Below are 15,081 nucleotides of genomic sequence, written 5' to 3' on the forward strand. Positions count from 1 at the left end.
CACCCAGCCACCCACTCCTTTGCCTATTTTTCAGTTGGGTTGTTTATCTTTTTGTTTTTGCTTTTTTGTGTTTTTTTTGTTGTTGTTGAGTTGTATCTTTTTGTTGTTCAGTTGTAAAAGTTATTCATATATTCTGGATACTAGACTCTTATCAGGTATATGAGTTACAAATATTTTCTCCTACTCTGTAGGTTGTTTTTTCTTTTTCTTCTTAATGTCCTTTGAAGCATAAAAGTTTAAAATTTTTGATGAAGTTCAGTTTATCTATTTTTATTTTGATTGCTTCTGCATTTGGTTTCCTATGTAAAAACTCCTCGCTGAATGAAAGATCATAAAAATTTATACTTATAATTTCTAATAGTTTTATATTTTAGCACTTACATTTAGTTTTTTTTATCCATTTTAAGTTAATTTTTTTTGCATGTGGAGTATGGAGAGATCCAACTTCATTTTCTTGCTTGTGGATAAAAGTTGTCCCAGACCCACCTGTTGAAAACACTGCTTGATTTTATAATATTAAGCCAACATTGCATTCCTGAAATAAATCACATCATTGGACTCTACTTATTAATATTCTGTTTTTTGTTAAGTATGCTCATGAGAGGTATTGCTCTATAATTTTCATTTCTTGTAATATATTCGTCACCCTTTGGCATTAAAATTATGGTTGTCTGTTCCTTTTCTATAATTTGAAAAGAGTTTGTGTAAGATTAGTTTCATTCCATTAAATGTTTAGAAGAATTTGAAGAAATCTGGACCTGGAGATTTCTTTATGTGAAAGTTTTAGTAACAGATTCAATTTCTTAGCTATAAAACATTCATATTTTCAATTTCCTCTTCAGCTGGTAAACTGTTTTCATAGACATTCCATTTCATGTAGATTTTCAGATTTATTGGTATAAAGTTCTTCATAATATCTACTTAGAATATTGGTAACTTGTACCATTTTTCTTATTTTTTTAATCTAGTAGTTTTTTCTTGCTAGCAGTTTGTCAATTTTATGTCTTTTCAAAAAACAAAACAAAATAAAAACAAAACAAAACAAAACCCAGCTCTAGGTTTGATTTTTCTTACATACTTTTTAAAATTTTCATTTCTGCTATTACCTTTATTATTTTCTTTACTCTTCTATTTTCAGATTTAATTTTCTATTCTTTCTCTACTTTTGGGGATGGAAACTAAAATTGATTTTTCACCTTTCTTTTCTTTTATAATATGCAGACTTAAAGAAACAAATTTCCCTTTAAGTACAGCTTTAGCTTTGTTCTTCAAGTTTTGATATATCATTATTTTTATTTTAATCTAGTTCCAATTATTGTCTGTTGATATAATTTTTTTGAATTATTGGTTATATGGAAGTATACTGCTTAATTTCCAAATATTTGAGGAGTTTCTGGTTATTTTTTTGTTATTGGTTTCTACCTTAACCACTTTGGTCAGAGAACATATTTTGGATGATTTCACTCTTTGGAATTTGTTGAGATTTGTTTTAAGGATGAGCATATGGCAAATTTTGGTAAATGTTCCATAGGCTCTTGGAAAGAACACATATCCTGACAATGCTGGTTGTAGTAAGGTATGTGCATCGGTTAAAGTTATTACTTATGTTTAAATCTTCCATATTCTTGATGATTTTTCACTGTACTATCAGTTAGTTACAGTTCTATAATTTTGCTTTCTATTTTGAATCTATAGTAGTAGGTATATAGTAGGTGTATCAAAATACAAAATTATTATTTCTTCCTGGTAGATTGTATTTTTATGAACTGTCCTGTATCTTTAGTAATGCTTCTTCACTTACATTTACTTTGACTGATATTATAGAGCTATATCAGCCTCCTTTTGGTTAGCCTTTGGTTGGTGTACCTTTTCCAAATCCTTTAATTTCAATTTTTCTTTGCCTCTACACTTAAAAACTGTGCCTCCTGAAAGCAATATATATTAGGTTTTAAAAATATTTTTCCATCTGGTAAGCAGCCTCTTTAAGATTATCCCAAATGATCCCCACCTTCTGTATTCAAGCCCTTGTACAATCTCTTCCCGAGTGTACACCGAAACTAACTCACCTCTAGTGAATTCTAAAGTTCAGCCATGCTCTTAAGTCATTTTATATGTAATGCAAGTTTATTTATATGAAAAATTCCTGGGATTGTTGGGTTAAAAGATGTAATGTACCTTTGTAATTTTGATAGATACTGCCAGCCTACACAGTTTGTACTAATTTAGGCAATGTGTGAAAGTGCCTATTTAACCAGATGCTTACCATTATAATGTGTTAACAAGCTTCATTATTTTTGATAGGTGAAAAACTTATATTAAAAGTGAGGTTTAGCATATTTTCATATGCTTCAGAGTCATTTGTACTTCCCCTTCTATGAGTGCCTATTAATTTCTTTTGCCTGTTTTTGTATTGGATTGCTGATCTATTTCTTTTTTATTTGAGGGGCTCCTTTTACATTAGATAAATTAGCCCTTATCTTGATGGAGTTACACACATCTCCCACAGGTTCTCATTTGCATTTGCTTATGATACTGCTGTCATGAAGAAATTCTTTATCTCTACAAAGTCTCATCTAGCAACCATTTCTTTTGAGGCTTTTTGGTTTTGTGGCAAAAGAAAGGCCTTCTTCATTCTTAAGCCATAAAATTTTCCTCTTTTTTTCTAGTACATTCAGAGTTTTACATCTTATGTTTAAGTCTTAGAACTGTCTGCAAGTTATTCTGATGTAATGAGTGAAGTGTGGATCCAACTTAATTTTCTTCCAGAATACTACCCAGTGATCTCTACTTCCTGAATAATCTTTTTCCCATTGATTAAAAAGCCACCTTTATCATACAAGCAATTCCCATATGTATGTAGATCTGTTTCTGAACCGTTCTGCTATACTGATCTATTCACAAATTACCACAGTTGTAATCACTGTAGATTTATAAATTTTAAACATTTATAAATTTTAAACATCAATAATCTCCCTCTACCAACATCCCTTTCTTTCTCATATATTCTTGCTTGGTTTTCCATATGAACTTCAGAAGCAGTTTTGAAAATCTTTTTAAAAAATCTTATTGGTATTTTTATTGGATATCACATTAAATTTATGTTAACTAGGGAGAGGTGACATCTTTATAATGGTGAAATGTTTTTGTGTACGAACATAGTATATCTTTCCAATTGTTCAGGTTTTGTTTTGTGTCCTTCATTAGCATTTTAGAATTTTCTACAAATATTTCTTGAGTTTATTCCTAAGTATTTTATATCTTCTGTTTTCTGCTGCTATTATAAAGTGGGTCTTTTCTTTCCTTATAGCTGTAATCAGACATTGTGTATACAAAGGCTGTTGATTCTGAAAATTAATCTTGGAGTCATCTAATTTATTAAATTCTTATTTTGTTTCTAAGTTTTTGGTTAGTCCTTTTTAGTTTCTAGGTTGACAATCCAATCACATCAGCAAGTTATAATTTTATCCTCTCTTCCTAATTTCTATACCATTAATTTCTTTCTCTTGTCTAATTGCTTTGTTTAAGTCCTGAAGAACAATTTTAAATAATGGTGATTATGTATTTTATTTATATTAATAAATAAATAAATATTTACTTATTTATTTATTATTTATTTATATTTATTTTAATAATGGTGATTAGTGGACATCCTTGTTTCTGATTTAAATAAAACTCTTTTGCTAATCTCAAGCATGGTGCTGGCTTTGGATTGAGATATATTTTATCATACTAAGGAAATACCAAGCTAATCCTAATATTTTATCACACTAAGGAAACACCCAGATAATCTTAATATTAAATGATCCTTGTGTTCCTGAAATAAGCCTCACTTAGTCATGGTGAATTACTCTTATCTGGAGCCAACCTGACTGGGTTCAAATCCTAGAACCATAACTGGTTGGTATTTGAGTTTGGGCAGAATACTCTATCTCTTTTTGACTCAGTTTCCTTATCTGAAAAATGGGGATGATACGACTATCTATTGCATTAGGTTGTTGTGAAAATCAAATACAAAAAGTCGACCATTTTTCCACATGCTTAAGGGGCATTTGCATTTTTTTCCTGGAAAATAGTTCAAATCTCTCCCCTATTTTTCTGTAGGCCCTCCTCTGTTTTTAAAAGGTCTTTATAAATTAGGACTGTTAGCCCTTAATATGTGAAATCAGTTGCAAATATGTTATCCCAGTTATCACTTGTATTTTACCTTTTGCATGCAAGTGTTTTGGTTTTGTCTTTTAGCATAATTAAATACATCTCTTACTGTATCTGGATTTTTTTTTTTTGTATCTGGATATTTTTATTAATTGACTTTTTTGTTGTCATTGTTATGTCACCATACAGTACATCATTAGTTTTTGATGCAGTGTTCCATGATCCATTGTTTGCGTACAACACCCAGTGCGCCATGCTATACGTGCTTTCATTAATGCCTATCACTGGCCTCTGGATTTTTAAGTTACATGTAATCTGGAAGATTACATTATTGGCCTCAGTTTTGTACCATTCTCAGTATCCCCACCCTTTGTCATGTGAATTTATAATCCCTTCCACAAATGGGTGAAGATTATTTTCCTAGTGGTCCAAAGAGAATGAAAGACATGTGGAACAGAGCCGCCTTAGCTGAGCTCAGTGCAGAACTATGCAATGACTAACCAATACCATTACAAAAGCTCCCTCACTCCAGGTTACAGAGCTGGGGTTGACAATCTTCTTATCAAGGTCAGATAAACATTTGAGGGTTTGAAACCAGGTAAGTTTATGTTCTTTCCTCTCCCCTTTTCACTGAATCTCTTAAAAGTTTTTTTAAAAATTCTTATAAAAAAAATCTTATTTAGTTCCCAGCAGCCCCAAATAGGACTCTGGCCAGAATTAGGCTGCAGGTCAATTTGCTGAGAAATTCATTCTTCCTTTTTCTAGTAATTGTGTGGTTTAATATCATACAATTAAACCTCTGATCAATTTGAAAGTTATCTTGGCATATAGTATGAGGAACAGATCCAATTTGCTTTTTCAGATGGCTATCCAGTTATCCTAATACCATTCACTTAAAATGTTAAAAAAAAAATTTTTTTTAAAGTAAAACTCTACCTCCAACACAGGGCTTGAACTCCCAACCCCAAGATTGAAAGTCACATTCTCTATTTACTGAGCCAGCCAGGCACCCTCAACACCATTCATTTTTATAGCCCATCTTTCCCCTGCTGACTTCAGATACTACCTTTATTGTATCCTGAATTTCTACAGGAGTCTCTCTATTTCTGAATTTTCTATTGTGTTCCATTTGTTAGCTTGTCTATTCATGTACCTGCACCATACTTTGTCTCAGAGGCTATATGCTTTTAATACCCTTTCCCTTCCAAGTGCTCTTTTTCACAGTTTTCTTAGGCTAGTCTTGCTTCTTTGGTCTTCTAAATAAACTTCATAAGCCATAGACATTTCCACCATTTTGGTGGGTCACACAAAATCTTTCTAGGAAGAATATACAGTCTTTTAAAATACTGACTAGTAGGATTAGTGTTGGACTAACGGAGTTAATTTACCAAAACTCAATCTCCTGATTGAGTTTTGGTAAATTATTTTTCTGGAAATTTTTGGTAAATTATTTTTCTGGAAATTTGTCCATTTTGTTTAAGCTTTCAAATATACTGGATAAGGTTTTCATGGTATTATTTTACTATCTTCTAAAACTCTTCTGTATCTATAATTATGTGTCCCTTCTTTCCTAATACTGATAATGCCTTCTCTATCTTTTCTTAATGATGCTAAAGTCTGCTTATCTTATAATTTTTGTTGATTTTTTCAATTATATGTTTATTACATTAAATTTAGATCTTATACTATTGTTTTATTATTTGTCTTCTCTGGGTTTATTCTGTTGTTTTTTACTAACTGTAAGTAGAATGCTTAGCTCATCAATTTTCAGTCCTTTCTTCTTCTCTGACTTAAACATTTCAGACCACATGCTTTCCTCAAACTACCCTTTAAGCTGCATTTCCAGAGGGTTAATATAATTCAGTTCTGAGTATTTTCTAGTATCTGTTAAGACTTTTTCATTGGTTCATTAGATATGCTATGAAATTTACAAATATGTTAACAAATTCATTTGTTACTGACTTTTCAATTTCATTCCATTGTCATTAGAAAGAGTGGTCTATGTGACTAACTTGAAATTCACTGAGGTTTATTTTATGGCCTAAGAGCCAATTTTTGTAATGTTCCACCTGTGCTTGAAAATAATATGTAATTCTTCACATTGTTGGGTGTGATATTCTTTTCATGTCCGCTAGACTACAAATTTATTATACTATTTAAATATTATGTATTTATAACAATTTCTGTCTATTTGTCACATCAATTACTAAAAAAAGATATTTTAAACATAGTTTTGCCCATTTTTATTTATGTATACTGAGGCTTTATTATCAAGCTTAGTTGAGAATTAGTGTGTCTCTCTGGCAAATTGAACCACTTATCAGTGATTGAGTCAACGTTTGTTATTTAGTAGAGATTCTTAACTTTTGCTGATTATCTTCCTCTTACATTTTTTCTATCCTTTTACTTTCAGTCTTCCTCTACGTATTGGATGTATCTCTTATAAATAGCATATAAGTAGATATTTAAAATCTAGTATTATTGACTTTATCTTTAAACTGGAGAGTCTAGTTCATTAACATTCATAACTGGTAAGTTTAAATTCTTTTACCATCTTATTTTATGCTTTGTTTTTCTCTCCTTTCCAGTTTATTGTTTTTATTTTTTTCCCCCCATATTAGCTTAAATGCTATATTATTCTCTTAGTGGTTATCTTAAATATTTTAACATGTCTACTTACCTAAGGCCCCAAATTGATAAGATTCTTTAACTCCTCCCAAACAACCGAAAGGCAGCTGGACACTGTTAACTCATACCATCCCTTTTCAAAATTATGTGTTTTGTTGCCTGGTGTTTTAAAGCCTTTTTTTTTTTTTAAGATTTTATTTATTTATTTGACAGAGAGAGATCACAAGTAGGCAGAGAGGCAGGCAGAGAGAGAGGAGGAAGCAGGCTCCCTGCTGAGCAGAGAGCCTGATGCGGGGCTCCATCCCAGGACCCTGGGATCATGACCCGAGCCGAAGGCAGCGGCTTTAACCCACTGAGCCACCCAGGCGCCCCTAAAACCTTTATTTTATTTCTTACTGCGTGCCAGTAAGCGCAGTATCTAATGTGTTTAACTCTGATTGTCCCACATATTGTTTCTGATGACTCTCACTCATGGTCTCTCCTTCTTTGGTTTGTGGTTTTTACCTATGAGCTACCTATAATCTTTATAACTATCTGTGATAGTTATAAACTAGTTTATAACTATCTTTGATACCGGAACTGAAGTTTCCTTCCTCGTGAGAGAATTTGTGTTGGCTTTGCCAGTCATCTAAGGTTACTCCTGACCTGGGTCCACTGTAAATTAAATTTCCATTTACAGTATTTTAGACAGCACCAGTAAAATAAACTTAGGGCATAAACCTTTATAAGAGACTTGCTGGGGCACCTGAATGGCTCAGTCAGTTGAGCATCTGCCTCCGGCTCAGGTCATGATTCCAGGGTCCTGGGGTCAAGCCCCATATAGGGCTCCCTGTTCAGTAGGAAGCTTTTGTCTCCCTCTCATTCTGTCACTCCCCCTGCTTATGTTTTTTTCTCCCTCTCTCTCTCTCTGTCAAATAAATAAATTAAAAGGTGCAACTTGTTAAACATTTTTAGGTTAAAATAAACTTTTCCTCAACCCATGGCCAAGGTCAAGAAAGGCCTTGCTGTTATTTCTGCTTGGTGGGTTTACTTAGTATTGATGCTTATGCTCTGAGAGTAGCCCTTTGAGGGCCCCCACTTTGTGGGAGATCTCAGGCTAAACTGCCTGGTTTGAGCAGGTCCTGCTTTACCTCCTGCACCACAGTCACCATGACAGAGGCTCAAGGGGACTAGGACTCTGCAGATACTTTCAGAGTGAATAATGGCTTTCATCTCACTTGTCACCCAAAGTTGAGCTTTCACAGAACCTTTGACTTCTATGGGTTCTTTCATTCCTTGTTACTGGTTCAGTGCATTTAAATTGATTTTTTTTTTTTGACCCTTCAGAATCAATGATAAAACTCACCCACAAAGTAAGAGAATTCAGTAAGGTAGCAGGACCTAAAATTAATTTACAAAAATCAAAAGCCTTCCTATATAAGAATAACCAAGTAGAAGACATAATGGCAGAGAAAACCCCATGAGTAGCAACAGAGAAGATGGAATACTATGGGGTAAACGTAATAAGAAATGCATGATACCTATCCAAGGGAAAGTCTGAAGCAGTCTTAAAAGGCACAGAAACAGACATGAACAAATGGAAATACATCCCCTGTTCATGGATAATTTGGATAACTCGACATTGTAAAGATGCCAGTTCTCCCTAAGTGAGTTAATAAATGTAATACAATCCCAGTTAGACATGTTGGTACTAGTTTATATGGAAAAACAAACATGTAAGAAAGGCCAGGAAAACACCAGAAAAGAAAAATTATACAGAGAACTAGCTCTATCAGATATTAAAGCACATTATCGTTTCGGTTATTGAAAACATTGTGCAACTATGTACAAGCGGACACACAGACAAGTGAGTAGAATCAAAAGCTCAGAAACAGACCCAAGTACATACGGTCCTGGATTGAGTCCTTGACCAGAAAAAGGGAAAATGGGTGACGCTGAACTAAGTGGGTAGTTTCATTAACAGGATTGTATCGACATAATTTCCTGGTTTCCATCATTATACCATGGTTATGTAAACTGTTAACATTAGAAGCTAGGAGAGGGACATATAGCAATTTTCTATACTATTTTTGCAACTTTCCTGTAAGTCTAAACTTATTTAAAACAACAATGCCAAAGGCAAGGGAAGCAAGGGCAAAAATGAACTATTGGGATTTCATCAAGATCAAAAGCTTTTGCACAGCAAAAGAAACAGTTAACAAAATCAAAAGACAACTGACAGAATGGGAGAAGATATTTGCAAATGACATATCAGATAAAGGACTAGTGTCCAGAATCTATAAAGAACTTAGCAAACTCAACACCCAAAGAACAAATAATCCAATCAAGAAATGGGCAGAAGACATGAACAGACATTTCTGCAAAGAAGACATCCAGATGGCCAACAGACACATGAAAAAGTGCTCCATATCACTCGGCATCAGGGAAATACAAATCAAAACCACAATGAGATATCACCTCACACCAGTCAGAATGGCTAAAATCAACAAGTCAGGAAATGACAGATGCTGGCGAGGATGCGGAGAAAGGGGAACCCTCCTACACTGTTGGTGGGAATGCAAGCTGGTGCAACCTCTCTGGAAAACAGCATGGAGGTTCCTCAAAATGTTGAAAATAGAACTGCCCTATGACCCAGCAATTGCACTATTGGGTATTTACCCTAAAGATACAAACGTAGTGATCCAAAGGGGCACGTGCACCCGAATGTTTATAGCAGCAATGTCCACAATAGCCAAACTATGGAAAGAACCTAGATGTCCATCAACAGATGAATGGATCAAGAAGATGTGGTATATATACACAATGGAATACTATGCAGCCATCAGAAGAAATGAAATCTTGCCATTTGCGACAACATGGATGGAACTAGAGTGTATCATGCTTAGCAAAATAAGTCAAGCAGAGAAAGACAACTATCATATGATCTCCCTGATATGAGGAAGTGGTGATGCAACATGGGGGCTTAAGTGGGTAGGAGAAGAATAAATGAAACAAGATGGGATTGGGAGGGAGACAAACCATAAGTGACTCTTAATCTCACAAAACAAACTGAGGGTTGCTGGGGGGAGGGGGTTTGGGAGAAGGGGGTGGGATTATGGACATTGGGGATGGTATGTGCTTTGGTGAGTGCTGTGAAGTGTGTAAACCTGGTGATTCACAGACCTGTACCCCTGGGAATAAAAATATATGTTTATAAAAAATTAAAAAATTAAAAATTAAAAAAAGGATAATTATACAAAAAAAAAAAACTTAAAGATTTTTTTTAAAGAGTTTTCAATCCAGAGCTCCAAAGAATGTGTTGAATAAACTCTGAGTCACACTAACATGGAACACCAGGAAAATGGCCATACGTCACCACTGTTGGCCAAAAACACTACATCGGTTCCATTTTACAGAGCCCAGATAACTTTGCTTATAGCATGGTATTAATGAGACTGAAATCATGAGATCGATGCCTGGGATGGGCCAGCTGCATTGGTTTTGTCCTATAGACACTTTCTGCAGCACTGAAATTACAAAGATTGTAAAGTTCCCCAATAAAAATGGTGTAGATTCATCAACACAAATTTACTGTGGCCACTGAGAAAAAAAAGTCCCAAATGCATAGTTTAGAGTGGCAACTTTTTTTTTTTTTTTTTTTTAGAGTGGCAACTTTGCTACTGAAGAACAGTACGAGGGATTAAGGTTACCACACTGTACATTAAATTCTACCAAGGTAAGGTGGTTTAAAGGGAATAACCTCAGACAGGCATCAAGATAGAACACATGTAGAATTCAGCCAGCCATGGGGCAAACTGAGTATTTCATGCTCCTAAGTATGTCAGTAGCTCCTACAAATAGACGGATCCTATTTTATTTTCCAGGGAGGTGATCGAGGCACTGGCAACCTGTTCACATCTCCATTCAGCTTTGTCTGCACAATGGGCCAGTTGCATTGGCTTTCCATGACTGCATGGCAGAGGAATACTGTGACAGTTCTCCAAATCAGCAAGCAAGCCAAATTACACAGGGTCCTTCACTTTGCCTCTACCTCTCCCTCTCCTCTATGCTGTCAGCCGCACTGCAGTGCCCGGTACAAACCACACCCTTTATGGCCTCCTCCTCTCTTCTTCACTTAAATTCTGTTCATCCTCCGGGACTTGGTCCCATATTTTTAAACTCCTCCCTCTACCCAGCTTGAGTTGGAGTGCCTTCCTCCTTGCTGCCAAGATCCCCTGGTATTCTTTCTCAAAGTTGATCATTCTACCCTGGAATATTTGCTTTGTGTCTTCCTCAGAAGACCAGGAAGACCATGACAATAGGAATATCCTTCCTCTTTGCATATTCAGCAGCTAGCAGTGTGCTGGACCAAAAACGTGCTCTATTCACATCTAATGAGTGAAGGGACATTTGGAAAGGCCAAAACCATTAAGACCACTGTCTTGCTAGCAGCTCTGTGAGATGTTTAGCAAGATGTTCAGAACAGTTCATTGCTAACATTAACAATTCAAAGTACATGTCCGTCTGGCTTAGGGATCCATTTTTGTTTTGGCCTACAGAGGACAGTATCTGTTCACTGCTATGGATTTGGAAGATTGTATTGACTTTTGCTCTGGTCACTTACAAAACCAAGAATCGACCACAGAAACTGCCTATCTTCTTTCCATGATGTAGGCACAGAGATGTGCCCATTCAGAGTTGCTTTGACAGAGAAACAGCCCATCAGGAGCAACAGGTAAATGGAGCAGAGGGTGTCACGAGACACCAGTTCCAGGCCCACTGGCACACAGTTAATTTCAGATATACATGGCCAACAGGTCATTTGTATTGTGCCAACAGCACAGGGTATCACTGGGAACAGAAAGTCTAGCACAAAACAGACTTGGGAGTTTGAACTCTGGCTTACACTGATTAGCTATGTAACTTTAAGCAAGTTAGTCTCTAACTATAAGCATATTTCATTGCTTTAAAACAGACATAGACTTACCTACCTTAGAGTTGTTGAAGATTGAGATGCTGTTGACAAATGGCATATAATTATCACTCAGTAAACAGTCATTATTACTATTATTATATTTTCTCTAGGGGCTCTGGAAAGGCTCAATCTGGTTTCATGCAGAGCATATCTGAGAACTTTGGGCAGCAGCCACCTTCCCCAAAAGGTCCCTGAAGAAGACTGGCTTAGCGAGTGCTCAACACAGGTTTCTTCAATGAGTAAATAGGACAATGGCCCTTGAGGACCTTTGTTAGTTTTATCAGCTGTCCAGCACCTGAACTATTCTCCTATGTTTGAGGAATTCCTCCAACCCCAACAGACGCTACACATTCCAGATAACCTCGTTCTCACTTCCTGCAGCTAGGACATAAGCACATGAGTGCTAATCAGATCCATTCATACCAGACTTTGAAACAGAAATTAGTGATTCAAAGAAGCCCGGAACACACAGGATCCCTTCCAGTGAGGGGGAACCCCCCGACATATAGCTCCTGAGGCACCAAGTTATGATGGTAATAAAGTAGAAAATTGAGTTCCACTTTACTATTAGTAGAGCTAGGGCCTGAAACCCCAGTAAATATTCTCTAATATTCTCCAACACAGTACCAAAGGTCAAAAATTGGTGAGGAAATGAGTCTGTTTCACCCCCTAAACCCAAACTAACTCTTACCAGCAGTGGAAAGTAAAAAAAAAAAAAAAAAACAAAACCTGAAACGAGCACTAGATGGAGGGGTAGCGTCCTTGTAAGTAGAAGTGGGCCCAGGCCTCCTTACCAGTCCAAGATCCTGGATGGGAGAAAGCAGAAGAGGGACCACAGTTCAAGCCTAACTGTTTATGAATGGCAACCCCAAGAGTATCTATGGGGGTGATCCATCTTAGGATCTGACTAATGTGGTTAGCAAACTTCCTACCTCAATGGGCCAAGAGGAGGGACAAAGAGAAACAAAGGAAGCAGCAGAGACCTTGAGCATGACTCCCTGTGTCTACAACAGTGATGAAAGAATGTAAATGCTTCGCTGTAAGTCCATGCTTTAAGTCAGTGCATTAGGTGATACAGCAAAGGAGCTCACTCATACATATGTGTTCATTGAAGTACTGGAGGTGAGGACAGGGACATTCAGAGTGTGTCGGATTGACCCACCAACCCATCTGCCCACCTGTGGACACTGCATAAGCAAAGTAGTGGAAAAAACCAGGAGAGAGCAGGGTCAGAACAGGCAGAATTCCAAAAAGAAAGTGGTTATATAGCATGAAGTCATCAGCACCAACCAAAGGGCTGTATTTTGACAACTGGAAATCACTGGTGAACCCAGCAAGAACAACTTTAATGGTGGTGAGTGCAGCAACCACATTTTGGCATGCCGGTTCTCAGCCCCAGCTGTACCACTGTTTTAAAAAAGAATGAAGCCTGTCCCACCTCTCCATTCTGATGTAATTGGTCTGTGGTTCAGTGGGGGGAATTAGGATTTTTTAAAATCTCCCCAGGTGGTCCTAATGTGCAGCCAAGGTTAAAAACCACTGCTTCAGGGACTCAGAATTAAGGAACAGGCAGTGGAAGTGAGGGCGGTATCTTAGTGGCAGTCAAGGGGTATTTTCGTTTCAAGAGGGAATCTTTACACACGTTCAAATGCAAAGATGTATGTGCCAGGAGTGAGAAGCTACCGCTAGATTGAGCAAGGTATCTGATCAAAGGAGAGGGACCGAGGCATGGAAGGGATTTGTCTTGGGCAGGACAAGCACTTACAAGGAAGAGGTGAAGAAGGGTGTATGTCAGCGTGTGCAGTGGGGGACTCCCGTCTAATGCATTATTCCCTGGAAGGAGTTGGGGGAGATTAGCTGCTGAGGTTGAGAGAAGGTGGGGGGTAAGGAGTGTGAAATGGCCACTGTCCACAAGAGCTAATGACAACAGGACTGGGATAAATCCTGAGAGCAGTTCCAAGTGTTGCCATGATTTGGGGGTGGCAGAAGTTTGCATAATCGTGACAATTGTTCATGTAGAAATACATGGCCCACTGGGAGGAGCAACAGGTAGAAACTACACAGTGAAATGTGTTGATTTAAGTCCAAGCCACCAAGGCCACTTATAAATTCTCTGATTTTTTTTTCTTTTTCAATTAAAAACATTCCATTGAGGGATCTGCAAGGGTTAGAACTCACTTCTTGAGAAAGAAAATACTCATTTTCATAATTTACATCTTAAAAATCTTTTTATATTCCCATAACTTAAAAAGCATCTAGTAACAACACTTTTGGCCAGAGGTATTTTTAACTGGTTCTCAAGATGGAAAAGAAAAATTACATGGTTTTAAGACTGCAAAAATGGAAAGGAGAGCTTAACAGCTTCCACATGTGTGTTAATCATGTTTTCTGCTTTCTACGATAATTATGTTTTAACAGAGTAAAAGACCTTTCTGGCTGGGGGAAAACTACCTCTCCCAAAGCTAGCTGATTCTTAGAAAGATAGCAAAGGACTCTGCCGGCAGCATGCTTTCGGTGTGCAAACAAACCATGTATGATACAGCCATACCCTCTCCATCTGACCTGTTACACTCTAGGAAGCAATCATCCCAGGGCCAGGTACCAGGCAACCAGGGACTAGACTATAGGCCCCCGAAAGTGTCGAACTAGCCATTTCTAGACTGTTCACCCTGCCTTACCTTCCCTTCTGAGAGGAAACCCCAATAAAGGCTCTGGCCTAAACCTGCTGCTTGCTCCACTCTTCGGCCTCCTGACCCAAACCTGGTATTCATCCTCTGGTCCTGCGTGGCAAGCCGTGCCTTATTTCCAGGAAAACTGTAATTTCAAACTTTTCTTTGAGTGGCAAAGTCCTCTCCATGTCCTCACTTAATCAAACCTTTATAAATCAAACCCCGGGCACAAAACAACATGAACACCTGAGAGATGATACCAGAGAACTCCTCTTTGGCCAAACAAATTCCCAGAGAAAACTTGGGTCTGTGGGCTTTGGTCATCAACTAGAGCCTTGCCTAATTCAGACAAATAAAACCCGGAGAAAAAAATGGTTGTGATTTCATTTCAAAGCTTTAAGATTAGAGCATTATATTCTGAAATGCTGAATCCATGAGTTAGGAAAAAAAAAAAAAAATAGAACAAGCAGTTGCTATTGGCCACCAAGCCCTGCAGAACCACTGAAATGTAAAACAAAGACAATAGGGTGTGATTAAGTGGATCACTGAAAATTGATTTTTACATGCTCTGAAGTACCAAGATTAAGCCCTAGCAAAAGACCACCAATAACTCAACAAGTATTTAACATACAACACTATGTTCTCAGGGTGGTTTTCTTCTTCCAAATATTTTCATTT

Source organism: Mustela nigripes, chromosome 13, assembly GCF_022355385.1.
Source record: "Mustela nigripes isolate SB6536 chromosome 13, MUSNIG.SB6536, whole genome shotgun sequence".
Lineage (NCBI taxonomy): Eukaryota > Metazoa > Chordata > Mammalia > Carnivora > Mustelidae > Mustela > Mustela nigripes.